The sequence below is a fragment of the Chanodichthys erythropterus genome, chromosome 4, assembly GCF_024489055.1.
Source record: "Chanodichthys erythropterus isolate Z2021 chromosome 4, ASM2448905v1, whole genome shotgun sequence".
NCBI lineage: Eukaryota > Metazoa > Chordata > Actinopteri > Cypriniformes > Xenocyprididae > Chanodichthys > Chanodichthys erythropterus.
Window position 1 is genome coordinate 28984306 of NC_090224.1, and position 18183 is coordinate 29002488.

At 37.7% G+C, this 18183-nt stretch overlaps 1 protein-coding gene across 7 annotated transcripts in view; it reads left to right on the plus strand.

Moving 5' to 3' along the window:
• The window catches only part of rev3l (REV3 like, DNA directed polymerase zeta catalytic subunit), a 341728-nt gene that overhangs the window by 101349 nt on the left and 222196 nt on the right, over positions 1–18183 (plus strand). The gene's annotated exons all lie outside the window — the stretch shown is intronic.

The following is an 18183-nucleotide window of genomic DNA, read 5'->3' on the forward strand; positions in this document are numbered from 1 at the left end:
AGTAAAATGAGCCCACCCCCTTGTCTCTATGACATTGTAATCCAGAGTTATGTTCAATACAAAATCCATATGTAATTTCCCATAGTAGGAAAAACACAGTACTTCCTGGTTCATGGGCACGGCTTCACCATAGTATGTCTATGGGGCAACTTTGGGCAGCTCTTGCGCCCCAGGGGTACAACTTACACCCCATTTTGAGATATGATCTGACAGAGCCTGTCAGCCCCTTCAAACGTAGTAACCCACATGTTTCTATGAAATCCTCATTAGGAGCTATGACTCGTCAAATATCATCACAATGTTAAGTCTATGGGATTTTTCGCCCGATTTTTCGCCCACTGGACGAACATCGTACACCCGATCGCTTATAAAAGTCATAGTACACCTCTCCTCAATGGGCCGGTCGATTTGACACCTCATTCATGGGTCTAGGACAAAAACTGCGGGAGGAGTAGTGTGCCGATATTTTGGCCAGAAGAAGAAGAAGAAGTATGCAGAAGATTAAGAATGGAGCTTTGCCTTTGGCAAGCACCATTAATAATAATAAGTATGCAGAAGATTAAGAATGGAGCTTTGCCTTTGGCAAGCACCATTAATAATAATAATAATAATAATAAGTATGCAGAAGAATAAGAATGGAGCTTTGCCTTTGGCAAGCACCATTAATAATAAGTTTAATAAGCATTTCAGTAAGTTGGCTTTTTCAAGCCAACTTAATAATAAGTTTAAATAGGATTACAATAAGTTGGCTTTTCCAAGCCAACTTAATAAGCTTAAATAGAAGATCAGTAAGTTGGCTCTTTCAAGCCAACTTGATAAGCTTAAATAGAAGATCAGTAAGTTGGCTTTTTCAAGCCAACTTAATAATAAGTTTAAATAGGATTACAATAAGTTGGCTTTTCCAAGCCAACTTAATAAGCTTAAATAGTAGATCAGTAAGTTGGCTTTTTCAAGCCAACTTAATAATAAGCTTAAATAGTAGTTCAGTAAGTTGGCTCTTTCAAGCCAACTTAACAATGGTCTCTTTGTCCAAATGGCATGACAGTAGAATTTTTTTTTTTTACTTTGACAAAAAGTAATTTGTATTGTTATAATAGTGATTTCATAATATTTAGATATGAATCCAACTGAAAAAAAAAAAAAAAAAATGATGTCTTTCATTTAGTCAAATAGCAAATAGTGGAGCTCTGCAGCCATCTTCTGAATAAAGTGATAATTTTTTACTTTTAAAACTGCATTTTTCAAAAGATGGGCAAAAATCTTACACTAAACCATGTCAAATTATCCATGTTATCACCATAAATGGAAGTTAGAAATTTGGGTCTTTTATAAAGTAAATTTGACTTAAAAAGCTGGTTTTGTATAAAAACCTATTTAATTTTTTTTTTTTTTTTTTAATTTATTTACACACACACACACACACACACACACACACACACACACACACACACACACACACACACACACACACATAAACACTATTTCTTTGACCGCAACCTGAGAGAATTAACATACTAGCAACTCAACCTTAGTTTGTTTGCTTAATAAGGGTAGTGCCAGTTCAGCAAGAATGAGGAGATTATGATACTTGCGTTTTGATGCTACTGTGAGTGTGTGTTCTCTTTGTGACGCAGTTGCAGGAGGGAATCTCGGCGGCACCAATTTGCTGGCAGTCGTTTGTTGTTGAGTTCTGAGGGACAGCACTCGATGGTGAATGGATAGTTGGCTTTGCAGGGGAGGGAGCCTTGTGTGTCGGTTGCTGCGCAACAAAGTTTCTTTGCATCTCGATGAGTTGATGGAAGCAATGAGCTTTGAGAGGGTTTTCTTTGGCGAAGTTCACTGAAGGATCATACAGAAGAGTTGATGAGTTTTGAGTGAGCTCTTGAAGAGGTAACGTGCAGGCAGGGCGATGGTAGAAGTCAGCATGATTCAAACCAAAAGCCAAGCCAAAAAGTGAAGCCAGACTGCTTATCATTGATTTTTAACCATGTCCATCTGACCCATGATTGTTTCCACCAATCAGATATTGTTTTGGGTGGGTCCTACGCCCAGTTCTCCTGTTCTTGCATGTAATTAGCATAATGTCCACATGGTCACATGTGGCCGAACTTTTGAGAGTTTTAGTCAACACTTTAAGAAATCAACTTTCATAGTTAAAATGTGGTGCATACACAAATCTACTTTGCATCAAAATCACCCATCACACAGATACCAAATAGCATATACTTCCTTATATGCTTCATAAGAATTTAGCTGAAATAAATGTTTAAAACACAGGAAGAACTCCACAGGATATATCAAACACACATGGTACATAGGATATAATCAAGGCAACTACTGGTGATTAATTCATATCATTGGCAGCAATTTTGAGACTTTCTGTTAAAGAGAGTGAATTAATTGAAGTTTCTGCTGGTTTAAGAGAATCTGGAATGTCTTTGAAATGCATAGCTGGGCAGAGGTGGTGTCTTGGAGAATGTCACTGTGTGGGCCTGTGGTGATTTGGGCCTTGGGACGTCTCCTCAAGTCTCTGTTTCCTAATTAGGTTGTGAAAATTGCGTATTATGGTCAAAAGGTGTTGCTTAGCCATCTGGTCTTAAAGTTTGTGGAACAAAAGAGGGTTTCTTGTCGATCAGCTCTTTTAATACAAACCCTGGTTTGAGATTTAAGCAGGCATGGGAGAGCAGTCTCCCTCAGCAGCTGTGATCTTTGGAATGTGGTGGTGTTCATTTGGTGGGCTTTTTTCATGGGTAATCCTACAGAGCCCATAGTTTTTTATTAAAGGGAACCCCTGGTGTTGAGACTTGTATGGCTTAATATAACGTAAATGATGTCTCTTACTGAAGTATGTAGTAGAAAACCCATGAAAGATCTATGTTATTTAAAAAATCCATGACATATTTGGACAATGGGCGGCGCCATTTTGTTTAGCTGTACAGTGCGATGACGTCAAAATGTTGCACTCATGAGCTACTGACGCTGTCCTATTGCTATTTTTAGTGCAAACAACTTGGAATGTACTATATGATGCCATATTGTGCAGCTTTTGGTTGTAATTTTCAGCAGATGAGCCACAAGAGAAAAGATGCAATTCTTTACTGCTTTACTAGCAATGAGAGGAGATATTAATAAGTTGTGCAGAATGTGGACGAATAAATCTTCCTAAAGATCTGTGTCTTTGTTCTCTTCACTTTAGCCTTTATGCAGACCTGCCAACATGTACACATTTTGCGTACCAAGTACGCATTTTGACCTCAAAGTACGCTGGTACGATTTGTCACTATACTACGCAAAAACCCAGTGAGTCCTCTGTGCGCGCGTAGTACTCAAATCCAGCAAAAGAAAGAGTTTGACCAATCATATCGCTGGGTTTATTTCACGAAATAGCATGCAGGGATGATTGATACATGCATACGGCCTATCAATAAAAAGAGACCGCAAATCGACAGCAACACAAAATCCTGCGTGATCCTCCTTCCACTCTTGCAGTCTCAGTGACTGAATTCTCAGGCGAGGACAGTACAGCAGTCACGGTACTTCTGACTCCTTGAGGTAAACGGGTATAAAATACTCAAGTAATGTTGAACAACAAATCTAAATAAAATTGAAATCGCTATATGGCTTAGTGATTATGAAAATGTTGTGATGTGTGACTGACTGACAAGAGCGAGTCTGGAGAAACAGGTGTTTATTTATTTATTCTCAGTGTTGAGAAACGTATAGTCTACATGTGTTGCGTTATTGTGTTAATACTAACTAAAGTACCTAATTATGTTACATAGCCTACTTATTTTGTATGAAAACTAGCACATTTAAAAGCACCGTTGTCTCAGTGCTGCGCGAGCTCTCTCTCATACACACGAACGCGCGCGAGCACAGAGAGGGAAGATCATTGTAAAATGAAAATTGCCGTGGTTTAAAATTTGTTCTTGCTTGTGTTATTTTTTTTGTCAGAAAACATTTTTAATTATCCACCCGTGTTTTTTTAAGATTTGGTAAATGGCGGACTCTTTAGTTAACACAACCCCTTGTTATATAACTAACTTCTTTATATTCTTGAATACTCGATTCGTTTTGCACTTATGGGTCCTGTCTATTCACTGTTTACTGTTTTCTACAAATATGTTTGTATTGGCTAACCTTTAATCAGCGAATGTTTGTCTTGTTCAAATACAGCATGTTACAAATAGATACCTTTTTTTTCTGTGGGATTTACTATATCCAATATTATTCCAATATCCAAATATTTTAGCATATTTGGATATTGGAATAATAAATTAAGTATTTTAAATGAATCACATGTAAACTCAATGTTTACTCTTTTCTAAGGGTTTCTTAATTTTAGACTAGTTTTCATTACAAAACCTGTGTAAAGGACTCAACTGTCAGGTTAGTTGTATGTAAATAGAGGCTACTTGAAATTGCAAACAAAATTTGTTAGTCCATATTAAATATGTGAATGTGATTCACTTGTGGTTGTCAGTTTGTATAAGCACACATTATGCAATGCAATATTAATCATAATTAAAAATTTCACTACACCTGCTCAAAAGCATTTTTTTTTATTCGTGTCAAATTATAAAACTTTTAACAGTCAAAATTAGATTAACGAAGATGGCTGTGTGTTTGTGGTTTGTGTATTGTATTCTCAAAAATATAAAAAAAAATATGAAAATCAGCTTTTCCTCTGAGGTAAATCCTTTTAGAATTATTTCTCACCGCAGCTCAAAACGATGAAAAGTACACGAAACTGACTAAACTTGATGCATTTTTCCAAGCTGATGTGGGCGTTCACTCTGAATGAATCGCCTCAGAATTTGCGTCTGAATAGTGCGCCCGCCCGGCTGAATAGCGCGCCTGTGGGATTGGCCGCATTAGCGGATAATGAGCTGAGCCGCCAACATCTGACATGTCTCTCTTTTCATACAGATTACATAAACAGAATATTTGTTTTCAATTTGACTTAAATGTTTTAAAACCTGAAATTTCAACATTTGTTTAGACATGCGTCTCATTTTTGTGTCATTAGTATTCACTGCGTGCGTTCATTTTTTGAGGGAGTATCAGATTGGACTTCATTCAGAGAGAGACTGCGGCTTGCACATCATGTTAGTTTTCTTTATTTTGCAAAAAGTAAGAAAAAAAAGTTTTCTTTCAGTAAAGCCGAGTTCAGACTGCACGATTTTCAAAGTAGTCGGGTCACTGTTCTTTTCACACTGCGTGACTATCTTGGCCAGCACTGCATGATGGTTCGGCGATAGAAGGTTTCACACTGCATGACTTTACAAGAGGAAGAATCGCCGACAACTCTGTCTGCCACGCAAACAACATTTCACAACAAAACACATGCGAGATGTGACAAGGAAACAACGCGATATCACGCGTGCAAGACCGAAGTTGTTATTGTTATTATTAGGGGCCAAGCACCGAAGGTGCGGAGGCACCTATTGTTATTGTTGGCCTTCTTCTTCTTCTTCTTCTTCTTCTTCTTCTTCTTCTTCTTCTTCTCCTTCTCCTTCTCCTTCTCCTTCTTCTCCTCCTCCTCCTCCTCCTCCTCCTCCTCCTCCTCCTCCTCCTCTTGAAGTCTATGGCAGCCCATAGAATCGCTTGCGGGAAAGTTGTGAAATTTGGCACACAGTTAGAGGACAGAATGACCTTTGTCCATAGCAAATTTGGTGTCTTAAAACCAATCCCTCTAGCGCCACCAACTGTCCAAAGTTGCACTCATGTTTATGCTAATAACTTTTGAACCACAAGGGCTAGAAACAAAATTCTTCCGCCATTTTGAATTTTCTGAAAAACATACTTTTTCGAACTCCTCCTAGGCCGTTACTCCGATTTTCACTAAAATTGAACCAGATCATCTTCAGACCATGCTGACAAAAATTTATGGAATTCAAGTTGATTCCTCAAACCGTTTTCGAAAAACACGTGAAGGAATTGTATGTAGTGCTTGCGAAAATAGACATAAGGCTGTATTTCCGCAACGCTTTATCGTATTCAGACCAAACTTGGCACCTGTCATCACAAGCATGACCTGAGGCAACATGCAGCGTTTCGGCGCAGTGCCACCTAGTGGTGCGGAGATATGAAAAATTTATATTTTTGCTTATAACTTCTGATGGGTTTGTCCAAAAATCATAGATTTGGTCTCGTTGGATTCAGGGAGTCATGCCGAGTCGAATGATATCCAATTTCAAATATCAGACATTTTTGAATTTTGTGCTAAAATGCTGTATTTTATGAACACATTAGCGTATCATTATGAAACTTGGTATGGGTCATCAGCACAATTCCCTGAAGGAGTCTAAGAAGTTTCGGACCAGCGCCACCTTATGGTCAAAAGTTATAATAAAATTTACAAAAATGCTAATAACTTTTGTCTTTATTAACCGATTGTAATGAAACTGGTCTCAGTAGATTCCTTGGGTCATGCTGAGAACATAGATATCAAATTTGCCATAGTCAGCTAAACTTCCTGTCCGCCATATTGTTTTTCTTTAAAAACCTACTTTTTCGAACTCCTCCTAGACCATTGCTCCGATTTTCACCAAAATTGAAACGTATGATTTTCAGACCATGCCGACAAAAAGTTATGGATTTCAAGTCGATAAGTCAAACCGTTTTCGTATACCAGAGTAAACAATTTGAGATATGATGCAAAAATTACTCTTGAAGCTGTATCTCTGCAATGCTTTATCATATTCAGACCAAATTTGGTACGTGTCATCACAAGCATGACCTGAGGCATCATAGAGTTTTTTGGCACAGCGCCACCTACTGGAGGGGAGTTATGAAAAATGGTTATTTTTGCTTATAACTTCTGATGGGTTTGACCAAAATTCATAAATTTGGTATGGGTCATCAGGACAATGCCCTGAAGGAGCCTGAGAAGATTCGGACCAGTGCCACCTTATGGCCAAAAGTTATAACAAAATGTACAAAAATGTTAATAACTTTTGACTGTATTCACCAATTGTAATGAAACTGGTCTCAGTAGATTCCTTCAGTCATGCTGAGAACATAGATATCAAATTTGCCATAGTCAGCTGAACTTCCTGTCCGCCATATTGTTTTTCTTTAAAAAGCTACTTTTTCGAACTCCTCCTAGACCGTTGTTCCGATTTTCACCAAAATTGAACCGTGTCATTTTCAGACCATGCCGACAAAAAATTATGGATTTCAAGTCGATATGTCAAACGGTTTTCGTATACCAGAGCAAAGAATTTGAGGCATGATGCAAAAACAACTCTTGAAGCTGTATCTCTTCAGTGCTTTGACATATTGACACCAAACTTTGCAAGTGTCATTGTCACCTCACTCTGACCATACCACAACAATTTGGACACAGCGCCACCTATTGGTCGAAAGTGATGAACCAGAAAATCCTCATTTTTTATCATTTTTCAACTCTTTTACCTAAAATGATCTTAATAGGTCTTTAATTGCTCACTGCTGCAGTTAGCCTGATGCTCTCAGTCGTGTTGGCTTGCTTCTTGTGCCGTTTTTGTGCTTGGCCCCGTAATTGCTGCTTGCAGCTATATTTATTATTATTATTATTATTAATATTATTATTGAAAACGGTAGCCCGCAAGACGCTTGCAATACGAATTGCCTGTGCGCCGATTTGCAGCAAAAACAAGAAAAAGAAAAGAATATGGAGGAGGAAATGGTTGGGGAGACTGTGGATTGTGTGTTCTGCAATGAGAGTTGGAGGTACATAACTTTTCAATGTGCTGCTGTTGCGGATGGTCAAACAAAGGTTTGTGCTTTGATTTTGTTTGATAGAATTGTAATGTTTATGTGTACGAAGCCATGCTTGCTGATGTTGTGGTCTAGAACTCTTCCCCGAACTCCCCGCTGCTCTGTATTTTGCTCTATCATTGGCTGTCAGTCATCGCCGATGTAATTTTCAGTCAGAACACTTTTCACACAGCAGGATTTTGAATCGCCGACAGGTCCAGATATTTAGCATGCTGAATATCTCACGGGTGCCGGCGACTCGCCGGCGATTCTCTCAGATTGCGTCTTTGCTCATTCGCACTGCATGATTCACTCGCGTGAACGAGCACCGATTTGCCTGTGATTTTGGGCATTTGTCTGCGATTTCTCAACCTGTCGGCGAGCCAAAATCGGGGCTAAAATCGTGCAGTCTGAACTCTGCTTAAGAGACATCATTTACATTATATTAAGCCATAAAAGTCTTAATACCAAGGGTTCCCTTTAAATAAAATAAACACATACATGTAGCTAACATAGCCTATATGCATGTGTGCATTATCTCTTCGGTGAGGACATTCACTGTCAATAATTCAACTTGACAACTTTCTGCATCAGTGCACTTTATCTATGTTTGTTATTTGTTCGGTGTCAGGAATGTTCTTAAAACACCAATCAAAGTAATATCATACTTTGTTCTCTTTTTAAAGAACTTCAAAAGATGCGCTTGAATCATTCTCCTGATCCTTTTGAACAAGCTCGAACAATGGCAAAAGCTTGCTTGAATCAGAGTTTGGCATGACTGTGCTCAGCACGTTACAATACGGAGTTGTGATTGGTCAATCGCTGTTATTTATAGTTTAATTATCATACAGAAAATTTTTAAATTTAGTTTGCATAAGTTTTACATATTGCCATGCCCCTTAAATCGAGCTCTGATTGTAGGGTGGTTGTGTTCAAACACTGCACACATTTATGTACAAACACCATGTAAAAGTGGACTTTGTTTAATAGGTACCCATTAAGGACACAGACGGCAGCAGTTATTTGGCAGGTATTAGGACCTAATGCATGAATCCTGTACTGACATGTTTCGGAATCCGATTTTCTCACAGCTCCTTACGTTCACTAAAACTTATTATGTTTACATAAATACTTGCCAAGATGTGCATTTTGACACCCTTTAGTCATGCACCAGAAGCCCAAAGTATACTTGGCGTTAGCGTTCCGCTCCGTCTCGGAGCATGCACACAAAAAGTCGCTTGACAGTTCAACAAATTGAATGTGAGTATGTGTATGTGATTATAAGTATTTGATTTGATAACTTAAGGGGCTTCCACACACCGGGTAGTTATAAGAACTATTATGGGAACTAGCCACCAGGGCTAGGGTTGCATTCGCACCGCCAGTAGGAACTCTAAAGAGATGCAAGCCGTCGCTTCGATACTGCCACTGTGGTTGTTGTGTGGGGCTTTTATTTTAATGGCACTGAGAACACCAGAGCCTGTGCACACAGCACTCCCATTCTTGTCTTCATTACTTTACGATCAGTTTAACAGTCCTGTCTAATACGTTATTAAATAGAAATGTTAAGCAAGCGTTTGCCATGTGGTTTATGCTCAATGTCTCTAGCTGAGCAAAAATGCATAATCATGTTTTACTTGTTCTCTCCAAAGCCACATTGGATTTCCTCCTTAGCGTAAAGGTTGAGAAGTGCGTGGACTTTGCCATCGGTCCATCTATTGCTTTTTTCTATGTTCGTGGAGTTAGTTAATTAAGTAAATATATAGGCTATAAACATGTTTACAAGGCTTTTTAAAAATGGCGGGTACCGGTTTTTCACATGCATTCGTCCCATAAACGTACATTTATGTCACTGGTAGTTCCTGTGCTGGGTTAGACCTTACTCTGAAGTACAGCTGCACGATTAATCGTTGAAAGATCACAGTCTCGATAAATAAATGATAATGATTTGTCTATGTCTGTTAAACCTTTTGACAAGTACAATTACAGCGAACATTTAAATCTGCGCTGGCTCAAGCTGCTGAGCAAGAGAGAGCAGTGGTCATGTATACGTATGAAACTGCTTCACAAACAGTCTTTTCAACCACACAGTATTTAATATTTAAATAGTTATTCAAATAGTCTGCAAAGTTTCAAAGCTTAAAGTTCATGATAAATGTTATTTATTTTAGTTACTGTCTGATGCAGAAACTTGAGAAAATGAGGTCCAGGCCGTGATGTTGAAGAGAAATTATTTATTCATTTCAATTAAATTTTAGCCTCACACGCAAACTTCAATCAATAATGAAAATATTAAAACCAAAAGGTAAAAATAAAAATCAGAAAACGAACATCTATGATAAGAACATTCTGAAATCTGAGTATAGTAATTTGCAAGAAAATCATTAGAAATGGTGCCAATGAGACAGCAAGACACAAGTCAGGATAGCAGGAAAGAGTATCAACTGAGAAAATGAGCCAAGTTTTATACCCTAAGATTGGAAAAACTTAATCACAATAATCACCCTTCCAGGTCTTGTTTGGTTAGATAAGAAAGGTCAAAATGAACCTTTCTGTTTTGGAGGTTTTAAAGAAATTCATGACATTTGATGATTTCCTGCTATCCAAACAGTCATTGGATAATTTCTATGGTCTCATGACAATTGACATTATCAAACAGAGCACAAACACCCCAAAAATAGGCCCAAAATGGGTGGGTTAATGCCTTTATCGGAACAATACAATAACAAGTTAACGTTTTTTTTTTTAAAATCCCCTTTCATTTGAATACAGAGATACAAAATATTATTGCAGAAAAAGTACATCATGTGATCCATTCTAAGAACATCTACGCTCTGGTAAAATTTTGTCAGGAACCCAACTCAACCACAAAGGTACCAAGCCCTCTTTTACCCAGACACCTTAAAGTTCACTTGGAACTTCAAAGTCACAGAGTTCAACAGGTGAAAGTAACACAATGAAGATCAAAATAACAAAAAGAGCATAATATGGAGTAAATATGTGGTTTTACTTGAATATAAGTGATTATATGTGAGTAATTTAAGATGATATAAATACTTGAAATCGTAAGTAGCATTAAAAATCATAACCAATAAATAAGTGATTAAAAATGATTAATAATGAATGATTAACATAGAATATGAATAAATGAATATGCATAAATGAATATAGACCATTTTGTAATCGCCACTGTCTCCAAAAAGAAAGAACTGATTCTGAACTGCCTGAAAAGAGTCGTTGGAAATTCCAGTCTTAATTCCTGCACAAACCTACTTGGGTTTTTCACTAATTTGCATAATTCCAGCCTATGGTCTACTTTGACCCACCCTCAAACACAGTAGTTATAGCTGAGGCCTAGACAAGGTTTGTTTGTGTTGTCAAAATGAGAAGAGGAAAAATGGAAGAGGCCCATAGTGCTGCTGTATGATTCTGTGTTGGTCTTCTGTGACAGACAGAAGGGTAGGAGACAACAGGTATGCAAACAGATGGTGGTTTATTGACAAACGGCATTGTACAGGATTGTAGAATATGGATGTTAGAAGGTGGGTAGGCTGGAGGGACACACAGAGACGGAAGGTGAACTCACACACAGTAGATAACACACGGAGATAGGGGAAAATGCTGGAGTGGAATAATAGTCCTTGGAAACAACAGGGAACAGTCCTCTTCGTATAAACGAGACTGTACCACTGATTGAGATGAGTGGTGTGTTTAAGTACTGTCGTGCTGATGAATGGATGGCTCGCAAGTGTGGGTGATTACTGAGTGGTGGAGTGAGTGCAGGTGAGGGCCATGGATGGGAGATGGAGTCCAGAAACGATGGGAACTGTGACAACGTCTTCCACTTGAGCTGGGCAGCGTTGCAGTGGGAAGAAAGGAGTTAGAATCCATTTCACAGTCTTAAACATGCAGAAGAAGAAGCCTTAAAGAAAACTTGAAGGTTCTGATTTCTGTGCAGATGATCCCTATTCTCTGGAACACGCAGACGGAAGGATCTTTAGATTCTGAAGTCTGTGCAAATCCGGTCAGTCTGGAACATGCAGATCTGGAGGATCTCTAATGAGAGGATTTTGAAGTTGGTGCAGAAAATATTTTGAAGGTGGGGGCTAAGCTTGTCGTAGTCTCAATTGCTGTTTTCAAACTCCCCAAATTCACTCCTTGCAGAACTTCCTTGTTTCGGAGTCTTGAGAGAGCAACTTCACAATTCTGTGGAGTTGGACTTAGCTTAGAGGAACCTTGAACCAGAACCTTGAACCAGGACTGGAAAAGGAACTGGAGCCTGGAGTCAGAATGGGAAACTGGAGCAATTCTCTGTCTCAGAGACAAGTCTTTTAACCTGTCCTGAGAAGGAGGGAAATGCAAATTGTCACCTTTCAGTTCCAGTGTTTTGATTGGCTGATGCTGTCAGAGGTGGCCACTGGATGGCCCCCCTCTTCCATGAGGTTCATTTGCATAGCATAAAGTTAATGTTTAGAACAATGTCCCTAAGGTTTTTCCTATGCATAATTCATTTTCCAAACCAATTTCAGATTAAAGGTGCAATATGTGAGATTTCTGTCCGCTAGAGGCCTATTCAAAATAAAGGTGTAGCTTGATGACGGCAAGTTTGAGTGCGGAATCTTTGGACATGTGGTCTTCACATCACAGCCGGTGGAAACAATCAGGATAGGACTCGGGAATAAATCATGTTCATGGATGAGATTATTAATGTTACTGTAGTATGAAGCAGAGCATGACCGAGTGTTGTGGGAGCTGAACGAGGCCGCTGGAGCAATTGCGCAACACACGCCTCACGAGCAGCGGAACTTTTATTATGCCACAGTCGCCAGCGCTGCTTCCGCTTTTCCGGCCATGGGTATGAGGTAACATATTAGATAAAACTGTATCATATTAGAGACATTTGAGTGTGTTGAAAATTTTATAACATTACACTGTGCGTTTGCTCGGCAGCTGCTGCGAGACACTTGTTTGAGACACACTGCAGTAAGCTAGATCAATATTAGAATATCATATTAAAGGCTGGATGGCTTGTGTTGATAAATGGCATGCAATTAATTTTAAAACGTATTGTATGATGGAGAAAATTCTGTATTACTGTTACTAAAAATAGTGCTGCATCTGATTATGCTATGTTAGCTACTTGACAAAATAGTGTTTTTCTCTGTGGCATGTTAAAGACTAAACGTGTTGAGCTATATAACAATTAGTTTTCTGTCTATAAATGTAACCAAACAGTTGTTCACTTGTCTATTAAAACATGTAATATATTAAAGCGTCTTTGGTATTTCCATGGTTTTTACAAAATAAAACCAGAAACCGAGGGTAATGCAGGTATGACGCATTGGAAACATTTGGGATATTGAAAGTACTCAAGTGAACAAAATATATAACACTGGCCTAGTGGTTTTTGGATATTTTACTGCAAAAATCTTACATATTGCACCTTTAACCTAGGCATCGTGCTAGGTTACATTAAGGTTACATGAATGCATAGGTAGTTCAACAGGCAAGTTTGTATATTTTGCATGTACACAAACAACACTCATTAAGTATATAGATTTCTGATAATAGAAATGGAGAAGATTTGCTCCCTTTTGTCCATTGTCTATTTTTATATAGAAAATACTACTTTTGTTGCTTCAAGCCAAACGGCAAAACCTGTCTGGTGAGTCCGTTCACACCTCAGGTCCTAGGACTGAGGAACTGGGGCGAACAATGGGGTCAGTAGTGATAGGATTAGTCTACTCAATGACATGTTAATGTCATCATTCTTCCTTTGCACAAATGGTCAGGGTGATTGTCTTTGCAGGCTTATCTGCTAGCCTATCTATTTTCTTGTTTGCATCTCTTGGAGGTGTGAGTTTTGGGGTCCAGTGCTTTTCATTATGGCAAATTAAAGGGGACTATTGATGTAATGGGGGGTGTCTGCCTGCCCTCATGTCTGCCTGATCTCATGTCTGCCTGCTGATCACCACAATACAAGTGCTGAGGAAGCTTCCAGAGCTGAAATTCAGATATGGTATTGGGCATTTCATTTCTGCTGTAAACGGTAGACTAATGGCAACAGACTAGCCATCTGACCAAACAGAGCAGAGTAGTCTCTCGGAAAGGAGGGATTTAGAGGAAAAAAAATCATTATCGAACCATTTCAGATGCTTTGATTAAAAGAGGTGATGCTGCAATGTACAGTATATAAAATTAAAGTGCTTTTTTTTTTTTTTTTTTAGGGTTGTGATTAATTGAAATTTAGTTTCGATTTTGGCTTCCAATTGTGAAAATGTGATAATGGAGATAAAAAGATTAATGTGCCACATTAATTTCCTTTCCTTTACAGCTCCCCTTAACATGCCCACACTTAAAGGGTTAGTTCACCCAAAAATGAAAATTCTGTCATCACTCACCTTCATTTCGTTCCAAACCCGTAAGACCTTCGTTCATCTTCGGAACACAAATTAAGATATTTTTGATAAAATCCGATGGCTCAGTGAGGCCTCCGTTGCCAGCAAGATAATTAACACTTTCAGATGCCCAGAAACAGTTCATGTGACTACAGTGGTTCAACCTTAATGTTATGAAGCAACGAGAATATTTTTTGTGTGCCAAAAAAAACAAACAGATATTGTTTATTCAACAATATCTAGTGATGGGCAATTTTAAAATACTGCTTTCAAAAAACTTCAAAATACAGAATTTTAATTTTGGGGTGAACTAACCCGTTAACATGCAAATGACAAAATCATGTAACATGACTTCATAAAATGCATTCTATTGCGGGACGTGCATGATATTAAAAAGAGCGATTTAAAAGTTTAAGAGGGAAGCCTTGCTCTTCCCCATGTGGCTTTCTGTGCATGTGCTCCAAGACGGAATGCAACACGGATAAGCAAGGCACATTTTGAGCTTCAGCTGTGCACCTCAACGATCAAATATACACACAAATGTCAAAATGCAAAGCTTGCAATAGCATTCACTTAAATGGTTATGAAAATAGGATGTGTATTAGTACCTAATAATCCGTTTGTAACCAAAGTAGTAGCACAGTCGGAATTAAATAATTTTTCTAATTTGTTTGATAGGAAATGTAAACACTCGATCGGATTAAAAAATGAAACTGGAAAGTACTGTGCATGTGCAATGAAGTAGAAAATGGCGTAATGATGTATGGAGCATGGAACGAGCTGTTATTGAATACAGTGTCATAAATGACTGTCTTGTCGATCTAAAATTCTCCTTGCACTGATCGTCTGAGAAGTGGTACAGGAGAATGTGGTGTTTTGGGCATGGGAAGGAGTGTTTCTACTGCTTGATGAGTATAAGCAACATGGCACAAAGCTTCATGTGCTTGTCTCCTGATTAGGACACAAAAATAGGGGGGGGTGAGCTCACGAGATGAGACACGATATTAAGTTCACGAAAACAAGATGAGATTTTTACACAGCATTTTTAAGAAATCCTCAATAACAAAAAATAGTTTGCAGGTGCATTTGAAATGTTTTAACTATCATCTTGTAATGAATGTCATTTCAGTTCTACTTTGAGTATGAATTATCATATGCAGTAAAAGACAACAATACTCAAGCACTGTAAAAGATTTTGCCTCAAACTCAACTGACTGGCTCATCTCCTGTATGATTTCACATGAGTCTCTTCAGACCTTAGAACTGTACATAATTTTATGAGCTTCTTAACTTTTGAACTCCTGACTGAACTCCTTTCCACAAATTGATTATAGAAATAAAGTATAAATAAAAATTAACAGCTTTCTCTTAGTCTTAAGTGCAAACAATCAATATTCAAATTGCAAATAGAGACCATATTTTTCTTCAAGCATAAGCTAAGAGATGGTTACTACTACACAGCCCAGCCTAAAGTAGCTTCAATATACACTCTAAAAAATAAAGCATTGGTGCAACAAAAAAAAAGTTAACGTTTTCCACTAGAATTTTTAACTTAAGCCAATTGGGAGAATTACATTAATTCAAAGCAATATTTTGAGTTGATCCAACATAATGTTTTAAGTAAGGTGAAGACGTTTTTTTGCCACAATAAAAACACATTTCTAAGTAAGACGCTTTTTGGACCCAATAAAACGCATGAACTTACCAAGTACCGCTTGTCACCATGATGGTAAATCTCCAAGAACCCACATTAACAGAAACTCTTCTAAATTAGCATAACAAAACACTAACTACTGCTAAATCTCCATTACCATTAATCTTGTGCAAAAAACATTATATGACACTTCATTTTAGCATTTACTCTCCATTTCAAGTGCCATGGGCAAAGCATGATGGGAAATATAAATCCCAGCCCAGTTTCACTTAACTTAAGTTAGTCTAAATTAAAAGTGTTCATACAACTCAAAACAATGAAACACGTTTAAATTTTACATTAACAGAACTTAGTTAAATAGGCATAATTTGTGTCATCCAAGTAAAATAACAATTACAAGTAAAAAGTCTAACAGCATTTCAGAACTTATTTTTTTATTTCACAACAATATATGTATATATGTATATATAAATAAGTAATGACTAAAGGTCCCCTGAATTAGTTTTTAGAGTGTAGGGAGATATTTGCATGCATCAGGGAGCCACTTTCAAAATGGGGCATTGAAATCATGTTTGAATGCAAGCTCACATTTTACTTTGGGTTTCAATTTCACGATCGCACATACTGTGTGAATGGAGCGGCGGTGTTGAGCATGCATTCTTAAAGATAAGACATTTGTCAGATGCTTAGTATCTCTTGTCCAACGAGTCCTCCACCATGGTCTTGTTAGTCATCTCGTTCGTTACTCATCACATGATCAGTGAACTTATTCCTGCTGCTCTATGTACGACAGCTCGTGTTGGATGAGCTGGATGGGATTGAATGACTATTATCCAACTAAATTAAATGTTTTAATAAAAAGCAGAACGTCAGTAAAGGTGTAATGTAAACGTGGCGGTGGCATGTTCTATCCTAATTTCACCCTCACAATCCATCAAGGCAGTATCGCAAGACAACTTTTTCACCTCGACGAGAAATCTTCTCACATTTTAATCTCCCGAGATCTCTTCACTCCCCAGCCAAAATAAATATTAAGTCTTTATATATTAAAGGTGCTAAAGAGGATGTTTTGTTTTATACATTTTTGCAATATTACTTGAAACTATCTTTACTAACTGATAAAAGACTATTTATTAGGTGCACTGAAAGGAATAATATTAATATACATCATCTGTGCACAAGGTAGGGCCTTAAAAACATCAGCCAATTGCGTAAACGATTGGCCCTCTGGCTTGTCAATCACTGCCGTGACGTTCCTTGTGAGAGATGTGCGCAGATTGGCCCTCTGGCTTGTCAGTCACTGCCATGACGTTCCTTGTGAGAGACGAGCGCGGCTGTGCGCTCTAGTAACTTTCCACACTCCACAGTGTTTTTGTCAGGAGACAGGAGTAACAACTGCCGATTATGAGTTACCTGCGGTGAGTCCGACATAATGAATCCACTAACACGACACAGCGAGCAAATGCCGGTGGTAAACACTCGTGTTCCAATACTTGTGCACAAGTTTTGGGAGGCATTCCCTTGAAATGCGCTCATTTCAAAAACTCAGTAACAGTCTTTGGTTTCTCAGTCGATGAAAAGATCCTCTTTAGCACCTTTTAAACAAAGAAAACAAGCATTCTTAGAAGGACAGTTAGTATGTGCGACAGTGGCAAACTCTGTATATTCATGCAGTGTGTGCATGTCAAAAGATCAATTCCAGTTTTCAAGCTTGTGACATAAATGCACACATCAACCCAATCATTTTGTGTAATTAAAGATATATCTGTAATTACACAAATACTGTACTATAATGTACAAAACTAATACAATTCATCAACACTATGGCACAGTTTGTGGACAGGAATATATCTCTTCCTGTTACCATATAACATACAGTAATATTATAGAACAAGAGCAAACTGAAGTCGTATGATCCATGGCTAGTTAAAAACAACTAGTCTGTGCAACCCCTAGTGAAAAGTAGTGTGTCACGATGTTGGAATGTCTATCTTCGATATGATATCTTGAAAAATATCGATATTCTATACCATTTTCAATAACACAGGGAAAACTGCTATATATACTGCCTTATCGATATATAATATAATATAATATAATATAATATAATATAATATAATATAATATAATATAATATAATATAATATAATATAATATAATATAATATAATAAATATAATTTAAATGCGATCTCAGAATTTTTTGATAATTTAGCTTACATACAGCAGAGGAAGGCTTTTTTTTTAAACTTTGAGCTAAATTTACAAAAAAAGACAATGAACGGTCTAATAAAATAAGAACAAGCAAATTTTAAACGATAGCACAAATAAATAAAATAAAATAAAGAGACCAATTAAATAAACATGGCTTTAAGTTTTCAGGCGAGTCT